Raw genomic sequence first — 24,853 nt, forward strand, 5'->3', positions numbered from 1 at the left:
ATCCTTGCCCTGATAGAGCGATTGATTAATAACGATACGACAACGATCTTCAAACACGCTTTCTCACTCGTTCTTTTAATGTTTTTCTTAATCTTCGTGTCGTTTTTATCAAGGCGGAGAATGTGTAGCAAGTCTCGTATGCGACGACGATTTGGTCATTGATGCGATCGATTTTCCTCTGCGCTCTCGAGTGCGACATACGCAGCGTATAATTAATAGCGTCGATAAAATTATTATTACTTGCGAAAATCATTATCTCGAGCGCGTGAGTCGAGTGCGCGCAATCATTTTCGCTTTGTTTATTGTGTCAATGGACGTCTCGTCTTGTTTTCACTCTTGTTAAAAATTAATGAGATCGGCGATTTCATTGGGGAGAACAATATCACTGTCTTCAAAAGAATAACATTTTTTTTGGTTTTTGCTTATCGACAGTGGATATTTGTATGGCGCACTCGATAGAGAGGAAACGTACGATGACGAAATGTAAAAACAGTCAGCCGTACGTGACAGACGAAGACGTAACGTTGTTTGCCTGACGCAGCGGAAATTCCTGTGCAGTCGTCCACGTTTGCTTTCATTGGATATTGATAATGCTAAAAACAAGGTATTTTCTCAAGTATACAAACGAGTATCTGTTTAGCAAATGAGTGTTATTTTATCCGACGAGAGGTAAAGAGTTATCAGTTGCACAAAGTGAGCACAAAGTGTGGATAAATTTTTTTAACGGAGCAAAAAAGGACGTCGATCGCCTTACAAGCGTTTCAATTTGTCCGCGCGCTCTCTCTGAAAATTCTAAATAAATGTCCTTATAATCGCGATAAAGGCGAATTAAATTAATCAACAGGCAACGAGCGCGCGAGGCACTTGTGCGCGCACTCGCAAAGCGCAATAAACAATAAAGATAAGGGCGATCAAACAATTTCACTGTCGGTCCGCGCATTACGTGCGCGCGCGCGAGTTTCTTTTCAATGACTTATTTACGCTGTATCTCCCTCGGCCGACCGGCGCGCGTATAAAGAGAACACGCCGCAAGGCACTTGGCAGCTTTGCTCTCTCGCTCTTCGATCGCGCACGCACCTTATCATTTCTTTCCGCTTATCGATCTCCTCTTGATTCGCGCTTGCACGCACTCACGTTCCTGGGGGAGGGGAGGGGGGGGGGGGCAGTAAACGACGGAAAAAAAAGAAAATTTACCTTTTTCTCTCTTCTCTTTTTGCGGCTCGCCTTGAAGTCCAACAGCTGCTAAATCTCACGTCTTTTTTCTTTTTCAATTTGTCCCTCTCCAATAAAAATCCGTTAATGAGTGAGTGCGTGCGTCGATTCGATGGAAGATTACGGTGATGACAGGAAATTGGCGCGATATTGTTTACAAGTACATCATCGTGTAATTGTGTGAGTGCGTTGATTTATTAGCGATAACAAACGAATTGTGATTGCTCTACTTGGATAAGATATTCATTTTTTTTTAATTTTTATCTAGATCGAACTATTTATCTCGGATATGTGTTGCGGCCTAGCTCTTATCGACTTTTATTTAATATCCGACCATTCAAGTGTTGTCGTGGAATTATTAAACGTCTAAATGTGTTTACAATTGTTACAACATATGATGACTGCTGCGATTACAGTTTTTTGCTCTCGAGTGTATTGTTGCATCAGTTTTCCAGTGACTTTAAGATCTTTTAAACAAAAAAAAGAGACGCGAACTGATAAAGAAAGCTAATGAATCAAGGATACGAATATATCAAATTAGTCACTAACACGACATATCAGTTGTAGACACTCGAATCATTCGTTTGAAGTATACTTGAGATAAAAACCTGCAATTAAACAAGAACGATCAGTCCCAAAATTAAAAGAAATAAAATAGAATAAAAAGCTTGATTAAATCCTACCAACGCTCAACCTCCACACCGAATAAAAACTAATCAAACGAGTTGGCTTGAGAAACTACGAAAGCAAGTTTAAAAATTATCGAACTTCTTTTCATCGTGCTGGCGTGAAACTCCATCGTCAGAAGCTCACGGACTCTCTTCCTCTTTCTCATAGTGGTGCGGCCAAGCCGCAAAGAAGGTTGCACAATTTTTTTTAGTCGACTCACAGGGCGGCAGAGAGAAGCGTGAAAGCACCTCGGAAAGAAATTCGGTGCGGTTTACGGATGTAAGATGCAAAAAAAAAGAGAAGCTGACGCGTTGCTGGCTGCCGCAGATGGCTTAGGCCGGAAACCAATGAATTTAGCCTGATTGGCGCTGTTTACACCCTCGCGCGTGGTAGCGAGAGAACTGCGGACGGATAGCCGAAGGGGAAAGTGGATTGCAACAGCGAGAGTGATTTTGGAGAGGTGCGGTGTGGGTTGGTGATCGATCGGGATGCCGATGCTTGATAAGATTAAGAAGTGCTGCGAAGGAGGCAGGACGTTTTCAGGTACGATGTGTTAAATGAACGATCATTTGGCTTCGCTTTGCAAGGTCGGATATTGATTTTTTAAGAAGCTTTGCTGCTTGTGTCAATGTGGTGAATACCAATTGACATAATTTCATAATAACGCGCATTAACTAGAATGATTATATAAAGAGATAAATCACATAAAAAAAATTTAATTAAAACAAAAATCCTATTGTAAATGTCAATTTTTTTGTGAGTACAAGGGAATTTATTTCTTTTAAGTTGTTTTCGAGCAAATGTCTATTCAAGTCATTCCATTTATCGTTATGAGATGGCTACCTCTTTATTTTCTCTCAGCTTAAAGTTATATGTCGGTTAGAGATAAAAAAGTACACCATGACACATTTACTATAAGATACATCGAAACCACGGAATATTCCGTGAAGTTCTTCGGCAAGTTTGTCAAAATGCAATGAAATGATCTAGAACAATTCGTTACTTTTAGAATATTCTGAAACATTGGAAAGGATTTGTTTATTCAGCCAAAAGCAAATATAATTAGATTCATATTGGATCATGCGTTTCGTCGTTATACGATCGATTAGGTGAAAATTAAATTATTTAATAACGTCATCGCGAAAACGGCCATCAAATCTCACTTCGAATTTACGAAATCAATATTTAACTTCCGATGAGCATTGATATCCTGTAAAGAAATTGGATTACAACGAAAACTTCACGAAAAATAATATGTATGCACGTATCAAAAGATCCTTTCTTCTCACATATAATCAAAAGGGAAAAAAAAGATAAATTTTCAACCACAACAAATATAACATCGCTACGTGTATGTACATATAGTTGTGGCCTTCGAAGCTTTGATGAGAGAGAGAGAGAGAGAGAGAGAGAGAGAGAGAGAGAGTGGTGGTGGTTTCCCCGGAGCGGAACACACAACCAATATGCATACATTCGCGACTGGCTAACCGACAGACAGACACACAAACGTTGCCGCGGCTGCCGCGCACGCGAACGCACATCCTCCTTCCCTCTCTGGCTGCTTGTATGGGCAGCGGCAGGGGAGAGGGTTCGAAGCGTATCTAATTAGCCGGGCAACCGCGCGCGCGCGAGTGCAGAGCGCGGAATTGAATTTCAATCGTCGTAATTCGCCCATTCGTGCGGGTAAACACGAGTTACGTACTGCAATTTTCTCTGCGTTAGACTCCCTTTCGTGATGATAAGCCCTCCCCCCTTCACCTTGTTGTTCAACTTGGCATTGCGCTTTTCTCTCCTCTTTTTTCTCGTTCTTTTTTTTTTCGTTTTTTTTTTTTCATAGACTGTAATGACACGTCGCGCTCTTCTTGGCCTCATTTGCCAATGGGAAGATCGATTATATTCCTCCGTTGCGCGGCCGCGACTCCATTTCGCTACTCTCGTTATTTCGCGTGCAGCAGAACGATTTGTCCGCATCGATTCGCTTTGCTACTCGTGCGCCGTCGACATGGAAAAACCGCGCGGAACGCCTCGTCACATCGTGAGCTTGCGCCCGCAAAAAGGCAGAAAAGGACAACCGTTCGCAGGGCAATCATCATCATCGCTCATCGTAATTTACGATCGAAATTTCCAATTATAATAATTCACGCGATGCGAGCGCACAATGTAAATTTGAGCTCGCTGCAAAATTGAATTGTGTCTCGGCGCGGCACGTGAGAGCCAGAGTTTTTACTTGGACGGATAGCAAATCGCAAGTCTAAGCGGCGCGTGTATATATCTCGCGCGAGGATTAATTGAGTTTTCGCTGCAGCGTTTATTTCACTGTTACGTTGTCAGCAGCTATACGGATACACGCGGACAGGCTATCATTTGTTGCTTTATTAACGGTCTTCGTCGTCGTCGCGCAGATGTTTCATTAAAATCGCGCGCTGCCTCTCGATTCGTATACGTTCGTGTACACATTCGCGTCGAGCTTGATTATTTGATATGCGGAATGATTTTATGGGATTCCGTTTCGCGTGAATAAGACGAGCTTACTTGTGGAAAAGCTCAGTTCCGAAGTAACTGCAAGCTGGTTTTTATGCAGCTGCAATTGGTGCAATTGTAATTGCGGCCGCGATTAAAGCTCGAAATAAAGCTCGGAATCCGGATGAGTAATGGAAACGATATTATACAGCCTTGGCGCCTTTTCACGCCGTATATCGCGCGCTCATTAGCGCAGCTTAACGCAAATAATTGATTGGCAAAAAAATGTAATAGCCGGCGGCTTAAAAGTAAAGCATGACGGCGCGAAAAAGCGCGAGGGCCACGATCATCAGGCGGCAGTGCAAATAAGGGGAGAAAAAAGACTAGCCGGATGGATTTTACGTAGTCGGTATTACAAGTCACGCTCGGAGCGCCGATCTCCATTAAAATCGCGTAAACATCGCAAATAAGAAGGGAAAGGAGAGGAGAAAAAAAGGAAGGTAAGGAGCAGAAGGATCGTCCATGCGAAGCAATCTCCCAAATCAGAGTCTCAATCCTGGCGAGCGGTGATTTATATCGATCGTGACGCAGCGCATTTTCTCTGCCGGTCAATTTTCAGCCATTAGTTTCATCGCGCGCGCCGCCGGTGCGCCGCACGGAGTGAGAAAAAAGAGAGATACAAGCGCGCTCGAGAGAGTCGGGCTACGCCAGGGAAGCGTGCTTTGGGTAAATTAGTAGGCTTATACATAGCCCGGCAGCTCTCTTCCATTAGGGTGTAGCCGCCGCAGTATCATCAAGTCAGCCGCCCACCTGCCCTCGATATGCGTGTGATATGCTCTCTCTCTCTCGCTCCCTCTGTCTTTCTCGCATTATGCACGATTACGATAATCACGACGACGCGCGCAAACGAAACTCCACCCTTCCTGCGCGTGTGTGCGACTGCGCGCGCGCGCAGGCCAACGTAATTGCGTTGCGCGTTGTTTCGTGCACGAGACTATATAAGAAAGTCCCCACCCCTCCGTGCACTCGTGCGCGCTGATTTATTTATGCCTGGACGATATACGTTGTTCTCTTGATAATTTATGCCCACGACTACTAACAGCAGCTCGAGGGCTTGAAATTCATTCAGTTTTGTAAGTTCCCGATCTTGCGTGCGTGCGGCTTTATATTTATCAACGGATTAACGCGATCTCGTTTGCACGATACCTCGCTGTTTTTTTTTTCTTTCTTTACTTTTCGCGAGTTATTTTCGCCGGCTATCAAAGCGAACGTTGGCTTTATACACACTTTTATAAGCTTTATGTGGTATTATGAGTGAGGTCATTTACATAATTACACGTTTCAACAAAATGGTTGGAAAGCAGCATTTTATTACATCGCATAGCGTTACAATGAAGGAACGAATAAATAAAAGCATGCAATAGAATGTCACTGTCACGGTGAAGAAATAAAAAAATGAACCGATGAGCGACAAGCATCGAATTAGAATAGTACGAGTGTTCGATTCGAGAATCATTGGCAAAAGATCAGCATGAGTAGGCCAGAGCAACAAGCCCCGTAGCAATTCCCCCTAAAAAGCACTCAAGATCACACAGCAGAGATCCGTGAATGACGAGGCCAAAATGGCAACCCCCTAATTTGCATGAGAATCGTACACATACGTTGAAAAATGAGGAGAAAATCAAAGGGCTGTAACACGCAGGGCAAACACGACGCATACTTAACTATATATAACGCAGAAGCAGGGCGGCGACGTCAGCATTCATCCCTTCAATTTTTTTTCTCGCTCCCCTCGACGGCGCCTGGGTGAAAAGGCACGTCGAACCAATAAATAAAAAAGGGAGGAAGGGTAGCGCTAGCGCGCGTCTGTGAATAATTGCCGCGGCGCCCGTAAATCAGCGGCAAAGTATCTTAAGTAATTGTTTTCAATGAGCAGAAGCGTAAACGCGACATCGATCGGTAAATATATATATATGTGTGTGTGTGTGTATCGGGGATTTTCTTCTTTTCGACCCCCGCGGGTATAATGTGATATAAGAGATTTAGTCGAACGAACTAAATTTGGATAGAACGGAGAAGACCGAGAAGAGCATGATAATGATGCATTAGTTGTGTTAACGGAGAGTGAAATTTCTTCTTCTCTTTTTGACGAGGGCTCAGCGAGGGTGAAAGACTGATTGAGGTTTTTCTTTTCTCGAACAGGGGTTGATTTAAATTAGATTTTTGTGGAGAGGACGCAACTCTTCCAAATTATCAACGTTTCAGAGGAATTAAATCTAAATCTAATTTTGAATGACATTGTAGCGCAAACAAAATTTTATACCGATCTTCAAAAGCGAATCAATTTTTTTTCGAGAGAGAGATACTTAAAGAAACAAAAACCAACAAAAACACTTGTTAAATCGAGCCTTTCCACATAACTAAAAGATACTGAACTTGGAGAGAGCCCGTTTTAAAAAATGATGCTCACATTCAAAATATAAAGCTAAAGTGTCCCGCCGCTCTCGTCCTTCATCCTCCATCAAAGTAAAAAAGAGGCAAGGTGGGAGAAAAACCGGAAAAAAACATAAGGTCCTCTTCGTTTTCTTTGTGAGGGACGCGCGTAGACGTCCAAAATTCTGGCGAGCACATGGCGTGCACGCGAGGTCTGAAGAGCACATGTCTCTCTCTCCATCTCTCTCCATCTCTCTCTCTCTCTCTCTCTCTCTCTCTCGGCCAAGCACTTCCGGAGAGAGAGAGAGAGAGAGAGAGTGAGGAGAATTCCTGGAGAATATGCACCTCCTCGCGCTAATCGCGATAATTAAGGCTCACGACGAGGTGCTCGCGCACGAGCGCGATGTGGTTGAGGGAGAAACTCGCAAGCAGCACGCTAGCACACCGTCTGTATGCCTCTTGAGCGCGCGCAAGTGTGTTTTGGCTGTGAAACACTTTTTTTCGAGCCATTGTGTTTCTTTTTCTTTTCTTTTCTCTCGAAAATTCAGGCTGTTTTCGTTGCTTTCAGACTCGCCCGTGGACTTTCTTTTAAATTTGAAACATCTGCCAAGAGGATTATGCCTGTACGCATCCTACGAGGACGTATAATTGTTCGAGGATATTTGTTGAACAGGTTACTTTCTAAAATTGAAACTCGATGTTCGTACCGGAGTCGGATGGAACTATGGCAACAGTTACGGAGTTAGCATCACTGGATGATTGACAAAAAAAACGTAATAGTAGCTGTTCCTTTCATTTTCATGTTACTGCTATAACGCGCGAGCTTAATAAAAATGGAACGAACATATAATTACTACAATTCTAAAGTTCCATCTATCGATCTGTACTTGCAAGTAGAATCTAAAAGTATTCTCCACCGGCTACGCTCGTATCTTCGATTCCGGAAAACGGAACAATTGGCGCACCGCCTCGATTGAGCTGTCTAATTTATTCATCAGCAACGCATCTCAGGCAACACTGCAAAAGAATCGAGCGATAACAATGTAACGCTGACTAACAATTCTTCGGACAGCGAACGCGAATAGCCGATAAAAGCTGCTTTGTCATGACACATATTCAACGTAACAGAGGCAACATACGACGGTAATCTAGACAATTTGAACGGCATGAAAGAGCAAAAAAACACGACCGCGCGCAGCACTAAAGCGTAATAACGTAAAACAAGCAGCATTCAAAGGCCACTAACAGCAGCCTATTAACGATAGCCCAATAATCTTATCGCGTGGCGGCGGCGGCGGCGGCGGCGCGCTTCATGCAAATTTCCAGCATAAAAGTGAATTCAGGTCTGGTGTGTTGCGAGAGAGAGAGAGAGAGAGAGAGAGAGAGAGAGCGTTTTCTCAGGCGCGCGCGCGATAACAATCGTATAAAACGCGTGTGCATAATGAAGTGCGCTTTCGCGCGATCAATCGTTTGCGTGCCACGATAGTGCGCGAGCATCGAGCAGTTTCGGGTACACGTAGATAGCTGTTTTTGCGGGGCGTAATTTTTATTTTCTTTTTCAGGGGGTGGGTGGACTCGGCGAACTCTTTCGCGCAAAAAGGCAGAAAATAGAATTGAAAGACATAATATAACGCGGCACGAGCGCGCTCGGGGCAAGAACGTATACTTTCCGGGAAATTTGCATTAGCGCGATATGTATATGTATATTCCAATAAACCGGCAACGGCAGCTTGCCCGCAAAAAGCATCGCGCATCTCGCTCGCTAGCGAGCCCGAAAAGTTGGCAAAGGGTCTACGCTCTCCGCGCGCGCGCGCGTACACATATAAAATATTTGTAAAGCTTCTTTGATGCCCGGCGCAAGGCGAGCGAGCGAAATAAAAAGCAGAAAGCAAGAAAAAAAAAACACCGCGCAACTCTCAAGCCTTACAAAGAGGACTGCTGCTGCTGCTGCTGCTGCTGCTGCTGCTGCTGCTGCTGCTGCTGCTGGCGCGCCTAGACGCGCTTGCAAAAGAGAGAGCCTGTAAGCCTTATGGGCAAAAGACCGAGGAAGAGAATGAGCGCGCGGGGGAGAAAAAAAAAGATGTGCGCCGCGCTACTACGCAGCTCGTTTGCAAATTTTAAATGGGATTTCCATTTGACGTCGACTTTTACGTTAATGCTGCAACTAACTGTGTGTTCGCCTACAGGGATTCTCGCTTACTTTTACACTTGTGAAATAATCAAACGACCCTTGGCGGGATTTGGTGGATGCGTGCAAATCTCGGAAGCTCGATTTGCGCGACGGTTTCTAAGATTTTTCGATATTCCAGATTCCGAGCCATTAGAAATGGGGAATTAAACGACGATTGAGATGCCGTAAAATAAATATTGAAAAAATAAATATTGAGTAAGCTTATTGCGTTTGTTTTTTCCGCTTCCATAAATGTTGCATCGTTCGTATAAAATTTACCAAATACTCGCATTCGCGTGTCTTATTTGAAAATGTCGTATTAAATGCATACGCTATTGCAAGATATTCTCACAACGTAATCAGCAAAGGTCGTTCAAGTGTAACGGATCGTCTCGCCACCCGAGTTAGCACGTAATGCCATTGCAATGAACGCCTCGTGAAGCCAAAGAGGATTCAAACAGAAAGCGATAGAAGCCGATAACCAGAGCACATTCGCGATTACAGTGTGCGCAGGTCACAAGAAACCGCGCGAAATTAAAAAGAGAAGAGCGAGCGAGAAGCAAAGGAGGAAGGAACCGGCGGAAAAAAAAATCAACGAAGCGAAATAAAGCCTCGTCACCTGACACGTAGCCGCGCCGCGCTCGCCCTTCAATTACTCCGACCCTTAAATCGACAGCTGCAGCGCTTTAAAAGAAAAGAGAGCGCGCGCGGAAAAAAAAAGGTACGCTCTCGCGCGCCGAGCATTAACGCTCGGTTTTTTTTTTTTTTTACGGAGCGCCGCGCCGAGCCAGAAAAGAACGGGCTCGAAAGAGAGGGACGGAAAAAAGTACAATGTCGTAATGAAAGACCTGGCGTATACGTAATCGTCGCGGTCATCGCGGTGCGGCTAGCTGGCGGGGGAACGAATTCACGCGCGTCATGTGCATTATGCGCGCGCCTGCGCCTCCTTTTGCCTTCTTTCGCCGAGCCGATGTCATCGCGGCTCGGCTTCGACGCGAGACAGACGCTGGCCAAGTGCGTTGCGTTAATGTTTTACCACCGTCCACGCGAACGAAACGTCACGATCCTAATGAATTTCACGCGCTTGCGGTTCTAGGTCTGACTTCGCTACTAGTCCATCACTAGATTGCAAAGTGGATGAATTGAACGGTACGAAGCGCGTTCGTCGACTCATCGAGCACCACCACTTGGACGGATTAATCTATACGTCGATCCTATATATCGTCCGGAGTAGTAATCGCGGAGAACTGATGCATATGCCGGTTCCGCTGAATTATTCCTAGTCACAAGTCGTATAGCCATTACCAAGGAAACTTTCATTGGAAAATCAACGGAATGCATAATGTATCATTTTCAGAGCATAGACTCGACTCTGCATACTCGCACAGCACGCGCAGAACGAGGTCGGGCAATTACTTGATTAGTATCCGAGCGCACAATACCAATAACTCATTTTGCCTTACGCGGCCGCGAGAGCTCAAAAAATAACGTTCCCGGTGCACACGAGCACCCCATTGACGCGTTAGGCCTCGGCGAGGATGAGCAAGAAAAGAAGGGAATCGAAGCTTGCCACCGGGATTAATCGAGGAGAGCTGCTGGGAGAATATAAATGGCGTAATAACCCACACGCGAGTCCTGCATTACAATTCAATTTTCCGCTACTTACGCTCGCCGTCGTCGCTCTCGATCGACTCTTGGCGAGCTACCCCTACGGCAATAAAAAAAGAAAAAAAAAGAAAAAAAAAAGAAAGAAAGAAAAGTGACAGCGTGAGGCAAAGGACAAACGCGTGTTTCTCCACCTGCGCCCGCCTGTCCGACGCTCCCGCACTGGCTATGTCCTGCGTGCAGCGAGCAAGCGTCGACTTTTCTGCGGGCTTGGCTTTTATTTCCAGTGGCCCCCACTCGGAGTCGGGATGCTGCTGCTGCTGCTGCTGCTGCTGCCCCGCTCGATCGGACTCGCGCTCGGAATTTGGAATTTGAAACGGCGCGTAATTTCTTGTTTTTTTTTTTATCTTTTTCTTCGCTCGAATCCCGCGTGGAGGGCTTGCTTTACAAATTGAACTGCGTACGTTTTGAGTTGCCCTTTTCTGCCAAATGGCTATTCGACGTTTCGAAGACACCTGCATGTTGCCTTTCGCGCTTTTCAGAAAGAACGCATAGAAATACGGAAGAAAATCACGTGAACAAGTATCGACTATATATGATACGGCTATAGCTATGTTATACAGTGCTCATCTTTCTGGCACCAAGAGGATAGTTGAATTATTGCATCCGACTAGTGCCTTCGATGTGTGATTATATCTATACAGCCATTTTCAGTATTGAATTCAGAAATGATGATTATTATGTTGTTACATTAGAAGTGGTGTTGTTACTATCCAATTTTAATCACTACGTGTCTCATTCATTTTATCCGTTCAGGCACTCTTGTCCGTTAGCGCATGAAAAATCTTGCTCGAAAATTGGAAATAGTTCAGCAACTTGTACAGCGTAATAGAAACTGACACTGACAGATCTGAAACACCAAAAATATCAGGTTTTCCTCTCCTCGTCTCCCCACAAATCTACCGCAACAATATAAATTTCACGAAGCCGGCAGAGAGAGGCACAACTAAAGAATCCAGCTCACGTATCCTCCTTACCTCGGCAAACACTCGCCTCATCTTTCCCAAGCGAGTAGCAGCAGCATCTAGTAGCGCAACATTGGCGTTCCTCTCGTGCACAGCGCACAGCAAAAAGAAGGCAGAGGCTGGTGCGCGCGCGCGCGCGAACAAAAAAAGGCATCGCGCGAATTCCGATGCCGAGCGCTACGCTCGGTGCATTCGTCAAATCGATGAAACGCACAGGAAGGCCGCAGGTGTAGCGCACGCGAGCTCGGTCCCCCGAATTTATCGCGGTAAGAACCGTCGCGGACAACCGACACTGGATCAATGGCCGACGAGGCTCGGCGAGTGTATAATCCGCGCGGTCGACACCTGCGAGCAAACTTGTAGCACGGCGTAATAACGCCGAGTAAGCGTGGAGTGACGGCCTTGGCGTTACGTCGCGAGAGATCTTCCGCGTCGAGGGAGGTGCGCGCGAGCACTTGTCACACGAGCGCCTCTCTCTCTCTCTCTCTCTCTCTCTCTCTCTCTCTCTCTCTCTCTCTTGCATTATACCGTAATTTAGCTAATTTGCGGGCGCAGCTTTAATGCCGCAGCTCGCTCCCGATCATCGATTACTCGGCTCTCTCCGGTCGTGTGTATTAACGAGCCCGCAGCCGCCGAGCCGATGATAATCGGACCGACCGAGCGGCGCTGCCAATTTTACGCTGTATTAAGGACGTTTTTCTCGATCCACCTGGGCGTCAACTGCGACGATATTTTAATTGGTCGTTCGTAGCCGCCACTTCGTATTCTCGATGATACATGTAAGTACTAACGACGCTGCTCGGTTCGCCTTTGCCCGACGAGAGCGGAACGAGAGCCGAGCATCCTGCGAAAGTTGAGTTTTACGACATTCGTTAATTAACCGCTTTTAATTTGCTTTTATCTTTTTCGAGCCGTGGTATTTTTCTTCTTTCTGTTGTTTCTGTTGTTTCGACGATGACTGACGAAAAATGCTATTAAGAGTAATTTATGCGACTCTTCCTGTTGCCTCGATTACCGTACGCCGCTCTCTTCTGTTGGCTCGCCGAAACGTTTAATTTGATTAGCAAGCGAGATGAAAAAAAATTAATTAAAAATCTTATCTGAGGAATTCCGGTGAAAGCTGATCCGCCGCGATGTTTCTGGACTCGTGAGGCAGACCACGTCGAATGCAAATGGTCATTGCGAGACTTGTTATTTGGGCAGGGCGTTCAGAAAAAAGATTTTACGAGTCAGTTAAACAGCACTTTGGTATTTGCAAGATTTATTGCCAAAGTTAGGACGAATCCATTAAGAGCTTAAGAGATTTGAAAGGAATCATCCGCGAAGAAGAGAGAAGGAGTTCTATGTATATCAAAGCAAATCGGCGAAACGGAGAGAAAGAGAGAGGGAAGAGAGAATTAACATGATAATAATGCTCAGAGCAGTTCTCCCGACCCCTAGGCCAAGTCGAGAAAGGCATCACGCACTACGGCGATGACGACTGTTGGACGAGACTCGCGCGAAATGCAGCTCACAAAGGAGCTGTGCCAGGCTGGCATCTCGAAATGGGATTCCGGGAGACACGCGCACGCGGAACAGTTCAAAACGATGACAACGGATGGAAAGTCGGGGAGAGCACGAAAAATGAATTCCACAGCCGATATGAATTCGCGCACGCACAGAGAAAAGGAGATTAAAGAGCTTACTGCGAGATAGAATTTTTTTTACTCGCCTCGTCCCGCGAAGCCCTGCGCCGCTATAATTTCTCATTTGGTCGCAAAAAGACAGAGAGAAATCCCTTTACATTTTCGCTTGCGCGCAAATTAAACGACAATGGCCGACCGCGTATCGTACCATGACACGTACTCGTGTAATGTTTTTTTTTTTCTTTTGTCGCTGGAATATTTTCAGTTTAATAAATGAGACGACGACGCAGCAGCGACCTATTTGCATAGTATTTTAAAAACGCGCTTGGTTCTTGCTCCAATTTTTGCCGTTTAACAAGGACGCGCGCGGAACATGATGAAAAGAGATTTTCTTTTTCTCTCTAATTTTTTTCTTTTTGCGCTGAAAGAGAGAGAGAGAGACAGAGGTAAATAGGTTTTTAATTTTACTCCGCGGTCGTGCATTCGTAGGAATTCGTTTTAATCTTCGTGTGCTCTCTCTGCGCTCGACGAGTGAGCTTGCAAGCTCGGTAATACATACATTTTTTACCAAGCATATATACGTGTATTTGTTATATATTCATTTTTTTATAAAGTGTACACGGATTTGCGCATACTTATTTTTGAACGTTAGCTTCGATCATACGTCAAACATTTATTTCGCTCTCTGTCCGCGGTTCACCATCTGCGATAGTTATTAAAAGTGGACGTAATTGTAGATAAATCACGCGATTTTGTTCCAACGAAGCGGGTGGGTTCTCTCTCTCTCTCTCTCTCTCTCTCTCTCGCCGGCGAGAAATGATACACTAAATCAAACATTCTTTGCGTAGCATAAAACTCGATCGCGCGCGAACTTTCGTATAAGAGAGCAAAGAGAAAGAAAACAAGAACAGAGTAAAAGTTTCAATATTTTAGCGATTTTGCGCGCGCTAATAAAAGCTGGCGCGAGCGCAGTCTGACTGAATCCGTTAGGAGTGCAAGTAATCACAATGGTTCTTCGCTCGACTGGCGGGCAGCCTGCGCAGAAGAAAAATCAGGCCCTCCCATGAGAAAGGACGAAAGAAAAAAAAAAACTGTTTTCCTTCTTCGCAGTCGGCGCCGAGGAGAAGGAGAAAATATTAAAATCTTTTACCCAATTACGCAATTCTCCGCGGCGGCAGCACGATATTTTCTCATTCAGCGATATCTCCCTCTCTCACTCTCTCTCTCTCTCGAAAAGAAGAGTAAAGTTTCTTTCGTCAACTTTATAATAAGTCCGTATACTCTTTTCTCGTACTTCTTCTTTCCTCGGCGGCTCTCCCTATCGAGAAAACGACTATGAAAAGCGCTTTGTCTGCTTTATTTTTTTGCCCCGCCGTCTTGGTCGTCGGCGGAAGTCTCCTCGGCCAGAGAGCTTTTCCTCGAGAAGATTAACGAAGGAGCTTGGCAAATTACGAATGAGTGAGAGGGGGGAGAAAGACGCCCGCAGGAACGTATCTACTTATCCGCTCTTTTTTTTTTTCCTTTGCCAGACGGCGGCGCTGCCTGCTCCCTCTTTCGAACAGCAGTAGTAGGTGCCGAAGAAAGTAAAATAACAGAAAGTGGAGAGAAGAGAAATAAGGAGCAATGCGCCTTTCAGAGCTTGTGCACGTATATATATATATATATTTGAGGTTGACGACGATGGTCTCATCGAGGCTAAATCCTCTTTTTCTTGGCGAGAGCGAACCGTGGTGCGACAGCTATTTCACTAAAACCTCTTGTTTATTTGCCGCGGCCCCGGACGTTTATAAAATTCATTTCTCTCTCTCTCTCTCTCGGCCCTCTTTCACGGCGGCTCGGCTCGATTTGATCAAGCCCCGAGAGACCTCGTTACTTATTCGCTTGAGCGCACCTACTACAGGCCGGCGGTCTAATATTTATGGCTAGTCGTCGCCGCCGCCGCCGCCGCCGCCGCCACGTCTGCGAGCGAGCCATTCACAGTCGCAACTGCGCGCGCAGCTAATGGAGCAATCGACAATCGATTTATCGAGTCGATCGTCGGGATCAATGTCGATTAACCAGCCGTAAAGAGCAGCTGCGCCCCGCGTCGCCGCGAGATTACGCTCGGCGGAGCGTCAGGAGCCGAGCATGCCAGCGCCGTGCATCTTCATCTGCGAAAAGAATAAAACAAAAGCGAGGAAGACGCGGAGGAATCTCGAAATGACAAGAGGGATGCAAATAAGCGATAAAAATCCGCATCGACGGCGGCGGCCAGCAGCGGAGCGGCAGTGGAATATGCTCGGCTTGGTTTATCGAGTGATCGCTCGAGGAATCTTCTCTCTCTCGTCGGTGGCGCATTATCCGGCGCTCTCGAGAGCCGCGCGCCCGCTCCCTTTCCGCAGATTAGAGCCCGAATCAATATTGGGCAGTGAGGCGAGTCGAGCTTTTATCGGGGCCGAGAGAAAGAATCCTACGGCAGCAGACTCGTCCGCTTTGTCTCGCTGATTTATCCTCTTACTTCTCCTTAACTCGACTTTTTCTCCTTCTTCTTCTTCTTCTTCTTCTTCTTTCTCTTCTTTCTTCCTTCCTACCTCCCTTCTTCTTTTTCTGTTTGCAGCGGCTCTTGATTGGTTTTTTGCACATTTTACTTATTACGCGAGGCTTCTTCTTCTTCTTCTTCTTCTTCCTTTTCCTTTTTTCCTCCTTTTTTCCGCGCCACGTTTGTGTGGGAACACTTGTTATGTCGAGATCAGCGCGGCCAGATTAGAGAAGAGGCTATCGATGTCGCGAAATTTTTCGGCGACGCGCAAAATATAACGAGATTAAAAGAATGAAAGAAGTAAAATGGCATTCCGAAAAGGCGCTCGGCAAATTCACTCGCGCGCTCTCTCCCGCCTTGCAATCAAGGACCTCATTATTCAGCGTATTCAAGAAGCTTTTATTTCTCGCCCCTCGCTTCATCAATCTGACCATCAAATAAACCATTCGATCAATTCTCCTTACTTACACTTCTTTTTATTACTCACTGGCTGAAGGGCCCTTGACGAAATAAAAACGAGGACAGGAGAGAGAGAGAGAGAGAGAGAGAGAGAGAGGCAAGAGGGAAGATGTAAAACGACCTCCTCTCTCTCATTCTGTGTTGCTTCGGAACGGAAACGCGCTGGTAAGCGGAACTCGGCGAAGCTACACACCGCTGAAATTTCTCGAGAAGCACAGCAGCAGCGACGTATAAGGGGATAGACTTCTTTTTGCTCGGCGACGACTCGACCAACTTACTGAACTTTTACGCATTCCCTTCCTTTCCCTCTTTCGGACAAGGATTTACAGATTACGCTGCCGAGACGCTCGCATACGCGAAAAAAGGAAAAGAAGGGAAAAAAAACTTTGTCGAGAGTCCGCGCGGACTGCGCGCCGACCAATGGACGCCGAGTCTTGGCGCTCGCTGACCAATCCGCGAGCGCTTTGTCGGAAATGAGTGCTTATAAATAATTGACCGAGCGAGGCTTTAATTAGTTTACTCCGCGGTTTTAAAGGCGTGATCGTCGACGACAATCTTTGCGGCGTGTTCGCGGAAAAAGAAGGCCCCGCGACACCAGACACCTTTGCATATTACATAGAGAGCGAAAGTGACGGGGCTCGAGGAAAATGAAAAAAAGTCAGAGCCCATCGTCCTTTTCCCCGTTCTCTCGCTCGTTTTTCCGCGCCTCGTCCTCCTCGACAACTCCAATTTCTCGATTCTCGCGCGCGGCGCGCTACCGTGGCGCGGATGTAGCAGTCGCGTACGTGCCGCCAGTGAGCGGCCACTCTGCGACGAGTTTTTGCGGACGGCAACGACGACTGCACCGTCCGAGTCGAGCATGCCTATTTAAAGGCATTAGCAGCCGTGACTGAAAAGAGATGGACGTGGGAAAAGGATCGTTTGGCCGTTTGCGGCGCTGCCATTTTTCTTTGGCCGTCTTTTCATTCGCCTCCTCAAAAATTCCACTTTAACGTGAATTCAACGCCGCCCTCGCGTCAATTTCACAGGGGCTCCTCGGCTACCAGTTTTCAATTGGCAAACATCGCAACAAACGTTTACGACCCAAGGCTCCTTCGAGAATGAGACAACGGATAAATAAAGTTCCGTGCCGGCAATATTCGAAAAACTTTCACCGTGACAAATTAAAGACTCGAATCCCACGAGAGACGGATGCATAACGTAAAAAGAATTCAATTATTTCGATAACACGCGAGTAACTAAACTGCAAGATAATTACGAAAAGCTCGAACCTTTTAATTTAAAAAAAGAGGCCCGAAAAATTTTGCATTGCACGCAAAAAAAAAAGCACGTCCGATTATTAAAATTCCATTATAAAACCATCCATTAAACCCCGTTCGTATCGTGTGTTTGTGTACGTTTCGAAAACGCGGAGAAGCTGGTAATTCAATAAAAACTCAATTTATCTGCGATTTCGCGTGTGTGCGCACATTTTTTTACAATCTCGCGCGCGCGAGTAGTTAATAAATCCTGTGAAAATAATTCACCGAGAGGGAGAGAGAAAGGCGAGCGGGGCATAAAAAGAAAAAAGCAGTCGAGAGGTATATGATGAGATAACCGTTTCTCGCGCGCGCGTATGTGCGTCGATGTTTTCTCGCGCAAAAGTGACAGGTACTGCAATAGAAGCGAGAATTGACGGCTATAAGCACTATATCTTGCCTAGAGAGAGAGAGAGAGAGAGAGAGAGAGAGAGAGAGAGAGAGAGAGTGAGCTGCATTTACAGGCATGTGTGTAGCAAATGGATTTTCTTCGGAGCGACTTCTGAAACGTATATTTACGATACAACGTCGAAAAGTGTTTATTAAAAAACCGTATTTCGCGATTTTACGAGGCAACGCAAATAGCATTTTAATTAGTTCGAATTATAATTGCAATGGTGATTTACGACAGTGAAATCTCGTTTTTTTACAACCACCAGAACATCCACAAAAAAGCCAATCATCTATATAAAAATTATGAAACAGGTATTCCCGCTGAAATTACTCGCGGCAGACAGACAAGCCGTTCTCAACGCTCGGGGCTTTAGAAAAGCCGTAAGAGCATCGATTCCTTGAAAATCAAATTCGCGAGAGACGAAGTAGCGAAAGAAAGAAAAACAGAAATGAAGAACGAAGACGAGAAAAAAAAACGAGAAAAGGAAGCTACGCGCGCCTTTTTAATCTCCGGCGTGCGTGTGTCTGTGCGTGTGTGCGTGTAACATGCGTGCCGCGAGACACGAGATCGAGCCAACAAAAAGGGAAAATAAACGAACGCTCAACGCCGGTTGCATGTACGGCGCTGCTTCCATGTTGAGCCGAATCAATAAAAAGCTATGGGCAGATCGTACAAATTAAGCGTGAACGATGCGGTTTGCAGACTTGGGCTTTCGTGCGCGCCTTCAAACTCGCTTCTCTCTCGTTTTATTTCACGGATTATTTTCGATGTCTTTCTTACCTCTTTTTTTTACCTTTCGCTGTGTAAGAGAGTAGATCGAATATTTATGGATAGAGCGATTCGAGTCATGACAAGGTATTTTATTTTATTTCATTTTATTTCTCTTCGTACTCGGCGTGTCGCGACAATTTTGGCACATTGTCATTTGTTGCGTTTTTAAAAAGGCCGCGCGAATTTCAGCCCACGTTATTTATAATTAGCTCACAAGCAAGTCGCACGTAGCGAGAACACTTTATCATTGCAGTTCGCTTTTCTTCGAATGCAAAAATAAAACGATCTTAACAGCGGCGTCGGCAGGTATAGGCTGCGGCCATTAACGTCGGTTAACAGCAGTAAAAAAGGTGATTCGACGCCTTGTAACGACAGTAAACCCAAGAAGACCCGATCACGAATGGACTTCTTCCCTTGCTGTGCACGCGGAGGAGAAATTTAAGCCCAGCTTAAATTTAATACTTGGTACCGTCTCTAAAGATTCACAATTCTTATCCGTCGATACTCTTCTAGGACACCTACGTTTTTCGTTGAAAGTTTTTAACGACGCGTTTTCTCTTGTGTTGATTGTTCTTTTTAGCAAGATATTCATAAGAAACAATGATCAAAGTACTTGTTTAATCATCGGCAATTGGTAAAACGAATATGAGAAAAAGTACCATTCTCGTTATTACGAAAACACATGCTTTCAAGTGTATTTTTATGACATAACGAAGTATATTCTTGTACATGGGAAATTAACGATACCTATTCGTAAATTTACAACTAAATTTTTATAGTATTATTACGCAATCCTCTTTTTGGCCCGCTCTGAGAAGATGAAAAAAAAATCATTCCAATACCTGCCCTGTCGAAAAAAGCACATTATACAATTACAAGTACGAAATGCACATTATACAGTCATTAAGTATACTAAACACACGATTACTTCCGGGCGTTGTTGTTCAAGTTTTTTGCCCCTTAAGTCCCTGATCGTAAACGTCATGGTGGTGAATCGGTCAATTCCTTTTTTTCACGTCCATGCAATATTCCACAAGGGCTCTAGGTGAATGACTATACGTAACTGATCTTCCACTCCCTTGGCATTTTTACTGCCATATTTACGATGCTTTCGCGAGAAAATGAACACGAAACAATGCGTGTCTTCCGTCGGTTATTTTTTTTTTTTCGGCTAGTCAATAAAACGAGTTTATTGAGGCGACTCTCTGCGCCTTGGAATTTCTCGAGAGATTTTCCGAGAGCCTAAGTCGTCGATCTTTTGTGAAATATACCGTAAAAGGGTTTTCACCGTGTTACGCGCGCAAACTGTTTTTTCGCTTGTAAGTTATAGCCGCGAGTAATTAGAGATTGTGAGTTCGCCTCGCAATTATCCACGCAACAAGACTTTTACGCACTCGGGCTCGAGCGATTCGCGGTAAGAGCGACGATAAAACTTGGCGTCCTGATTTGACGCGCGCAACGATATCTCCTTGAATTCGCAGCCTGTTATTCGTAAGCACATCAAAAGTGTAGCGTCCGCTCGTAGAGACGCTTCGATCGCGCCGCGCGGAGTCGGAGGGCAACTGCAATTGCGAGGATGGAGCCGTGTTATTTGCAGTAATAGAATAACGGATTGGGGCTTTCGCGATACGCTTCTCCCTCTTTCCCCTTTTCTTTTTTTTCCTTCTTTCTTTCTTTTTCGCCGGGGAATCTCTTTGTGCGCGTCCCGCGGCACACGGAAGTTGCATTAGCGAAACTTTCCGATTCTCATCGAAATTGAAATCTTCGCTCCGGCCGCGAGCCTCCCCCACGTAGCCCATTAGGCGAACTGCGCTTGCAGCTTTCGTTCTCTCCTCCGCGATGGTTCATTGTACGATTGCCGAGCTAAGTTGATTGGAAAACCATCAAACGAGCGAACGAGCGCTCCGGATTATCCGCGGCGGCCGCGCCGGCGGTTACATTCAACCTCGGCCCGTTAGTGCATTTAACGAGCATGCAAATTTTACGAAATTCGCGCACCTCCCCGTATGCGCTGTGCGCGCGATATCCGCGACATTGCCGATGGCCGAGGACGGGTGGATTCCTCGTCGGCACCGATCGATCGGCCGGCGGCGCTTCCGGCGCGAAACTTCCGCGAAATGATTTATTATGCGGCGGCGGTGGCGGCGACGGCGGCGGCAGCGCGCGAGCCGAGCGTGACCGTGAGCGGCCCGGCCGGGCTGAAAAGGCAGCGAGCGGGCGCTATTGTTTTCTCCGAATGGCGGCCAACCGGCCGCGCCGCGCCGCCTTCTTTCGAGGATGCGGCCGCGAGGATATTGCGCGCTCATTCATTAAGCGCTATCGCGGCGTGTACACTCCCACGGGCATTGTCGGGGAGTTTTTGCGCGACGGCGGTTAATGAGCTGGGCGAGCGACGGCCAATGGGCCGTGGGCGGGTGCCGGGGAACAATCGAGAGGCGCGAGAAGAACCGAAAGGCGTGCGCCGGTCGCGTAGCCTAGATTCGTCCCGACCGCCGCGACAGCGGCACAGCCTCGGGGGCTCGTCGTCCTACCAGGCGGCCGACGGAGCGTGCCGAGAGAGCCAATTACGGGCGCCGAGCGCTCTCTCCAGAGCGAACCGTTCGGTCGGGCGGCCCGCGCCCAGCCGGGACGAGGCCCGGACCCGCCGCGACCGCGCGTTTCAATGCGAAAAGGCCTTGGTGGATAACCCTTTGAGCATTTCTCACCTGCGAGCTGCCGAGCGCACGCCTGATTCATGACACCGCGGATGCGTCTACGTGTCTGCACGTTATAACCATTTTGGATGTGTTCGCGCTCGCGTTACGCATTATGCGCTATCGCACATTAGATAATACGTCTTCCTGCACTCTTGCACGCATCGTCTTTTTATTCGGGCAACGTTTCATCTGTTCAATCTGCGTATCGATGTAATATGATTGATATTATCATGTAGGGTAGAGTGTCGACCAAGGAATACTACTCCTTATAAATTGGCTGTTCGATTAGTCTGAGCTGAGCTAGATACGAGAGTAATCGTACCTTCCTTCCATTTTATTTCTCAATAAAGTCATTTCTGTACACTGATAATAAAATATAATAATTGTCGTGGGTTTTCTCTCCTAATAACATTTATCTCATTTTTACACTATTAACGTACGCTGGAAAATCTATTTTTCATGACAAGTCACTCCACTTACTATAGGAACATTTACTTTCAAGTATAGTCTTATCAAATAATAAAGTGTATTTTCGTCTATACAGCAAATCAAAGACATCTGTTGGCAAACTTGAGCGTTAAATGGTTATCGCTAAATAACTGCTGATCTTTTTAGAAATCTGGTTTAAAAAGAGGTTACGAAATGATTTCACTTATTCCTTTGTTCAACAGCAGGTTATTAATGAGAAAGCTGATTTATACTAGTACTCTCTTTGGCAGCTGTTCGACTTAAAATTTCCTATTGATAGATGACAAGTTCTTTGGTAAATAGCCAGCGTTTTGCTTATTTATTCGCAGTATAAGCCTAATTCTCAAACGTATGAGTCTCGCTTTGCGTAGATTTTCATCGTGTAAACCATTTGATGCACGCGCTCAAATCCAATCCCCTAATCGGCGTATTCGACGACACGTCGTAAGTGTATCCCCTGTCAGCGCGCGTAAAGGCCCCACACCTTCCGAAAACGAATTTCCCGCCAGACATTACAAATTCAGCCAATTTCTCTGTCGGCCGTCCCCGGCACATCTGCATCCCTAGCCCGTAACGAAATTGATCAAGCACTCGTCGAGAGGTCCGATATACACGTATATACATCCTATGCTCTGCTTCACGGGGAGAAGAGAGAGAGAGAGAGAGAAAAAATTTGCAGCAGCTGAGCCCCCTGCGGCAGCGAGAAAAGAGAGAACGGTTAGCCAAATTCACTCTGACGATTCAATTGCTCTAAAGCAAGTACGTAGGGAGATGCGGCGCGCGAGAGATATCCATCTCTCTCTCTTGAGAAAAAAAGGTAGGAAGGGCTGGGGCTACCGAGCGTGAAAATTCGCGCGCGTACAATGCCGAAAGATAGCTGATTAAAAGCCTAGGGGTTGGAATCGAGACACGCACGCACGCACGCACACACGCACGCACACACGCACGCACGCAGACGAGGGGTGGGGAGCGAGAAGTAGCAGCCTGTTTGCTTTATAAGGCGCGTGTACGGGAGCGCGACGTGCGTACAAGAGGGGACGTAAGCACATCGCGTGTTCATTTTTTATTTATTGCGTCCCCGCGCTTGTGTTTGTTGCCGGTCACTTTCTCTCTCCTGTGTGTACAGCCCTCCACGGATTTGGACTCTCTTCTGTCACTATACTGTTTGTCTATAGTATTTGAGCTCTGATTGCCATAGCTGACTGCGCGTGTATAACTTATAGGCTTGCTTTTTGGTTTGTGTTTGCGCATTGTGCGGAGAGACTTAGTTCCAGAATAATTCGGCCTCGACGCGTGCACACGAGCAAATATCAATTAGAACGATGGGAATCCGATTAAATTGATTGTTTTATCAGCTACGTTGGATTTTTATTATAAAGCAATTTCTTTCAAGGATTTATCGATATCAATCGAAGGTGAGCAATTTTTCTACTTATTATACCGAACGTATGGCAATCGACGTGCTGCTTCAACCAATTCGTATTGCCGTTGCCGTAGCACGCATTCAATCTTGAATTGATTATGCATCAATAGATTAAATCAAAAAATAGACTATAAGCGAAGAAGTCTGCTCGATAACCGCGCTTTGCACAACGGGCAGCAAAGCGCTTTTTTTCCCTTACGAAGAGGTTACTTCTTTGTTCTCCCGACAGAGGTCAGGCGTTGCTTACTCTTCCCGCCGTGTCTTCAAGCCATAAAAAGAAACTTTACTCCGACAATCAACTAGCAACCATCTGTTCAACAAAAAAGAAAAAAAAAAAGAAAAAGGAAAAATAAACCGTTCGCCGCAGAACCAGAAAAAAAAGTGAAACCGTCAAAAGTCAGCACAGTTATCGATTAATCTCGCCGAAGCAGGCGTAGCCTTTAAAAAAAACTTGAAAGAAAAAAAAAACAATTCTCTGTTGGTGGAAGTGGAGGATGGCGTGTCTGAAGAAAATAACAGATTTCCGAGAGAGAGAGAGAGAGAGAGAGAGAGAGAGTAAGCTTAGCGCCCTCGCGGGACTGTCGGTCGTTTGGTAAATCATCAAATTCCAAACGCGCAATTCTAATGGAGAGGAGAGGCGCAATTGAATGGGCTGTGTATCAACTCGATCGAGCGACCGCGAATCAATGGGAATGGAGAGAGAGAGAGAGAGGGAGAAGAGCTGAGGGGTCGTCGCCGCTCGCTCGATCGATCTGTCGCTGCTACAAAATTACGAGTCTCACGGGATCGCCGGAAGAGCTTTTGTCCGATTTCAATTGGCTCCGCGAGCGAGCAAGCAAATCCCTCCAAAAGGGAAGAATTCGGCGGAGCGCCCTACTTTGTCAGTGCGCTCCTTATTTGTGCCCTCGTCGATACGATTCTCTCGTCTTCTTCTTCCTCCATCTCTTTTATTCTTTCTATCTGAAAAGAGCCACCGGAGTTTCTTTGCCTTATTCCTTTTTCCCTACTTTTATGCCGTTCTGAGTGTCGCGGAACAGGCCTGTTGTTTTATTGTTACCAGGCTGAGGTTTCGGTATCAAGTGTTGTTTTTTTTTCCTCGATGTTTTTGGGATAGTATTTTTCGCTGTAAACTGGATTGCTCTGTTTTTAAATTGTGGAGTATTTTTATTTCACGTGGGTTTAGAGAACGGAAAGGTGCTTTTTTCAAATCGACATCGTGCAGCAATATTTCTTATCTACTTGAAATGCGGCAGACAATAGATATTGATACGTGTAATGAGAAAGAAATACGCATCGGTGCTCGGAAAATAACAGAGAAAATCACGGTAACTCTCGGCGATCCGAGTACTGGCAAGAATAAGTAAAATAAAACCGCACGGAGGGCTGCGGAAAAATTCGAAGCGAAGCAGTAAAAAGAGGGGCGTAACAAGGTAGGTATAAAAAAGTGGTGTGGACTTATCGACTCTTAACTTGGCCGAAAATCGCGCAGCTTCCTCGCGGCGGCTGCCGAGAGATAATCCGGCAATGCGGCAGTTATTTACGAGTCGTTTACCGCGAGGAGCGCGCGACAGAGAGAAATCGTAAATTCGGGCGTTAGCTTTTGCCGTCGTCCCTCGCCGCTACGCTG

This window comes from Phymastichus coffea, unplaced genomic scaffold (genome assembly GCF_024137745.1).
Source record: "Phymastichus coffea isolate CEN01 unplaced genomic scaffold, Cenicafe_Pcof_1.1 PCOF00201, whole genome shotgun sequence".
NCBI lineage: Eukaryota > Metazoa > Arthropoda > Insecta > Hymenoptera > Eulophidae > Phymastichus > Phymastichus coffea.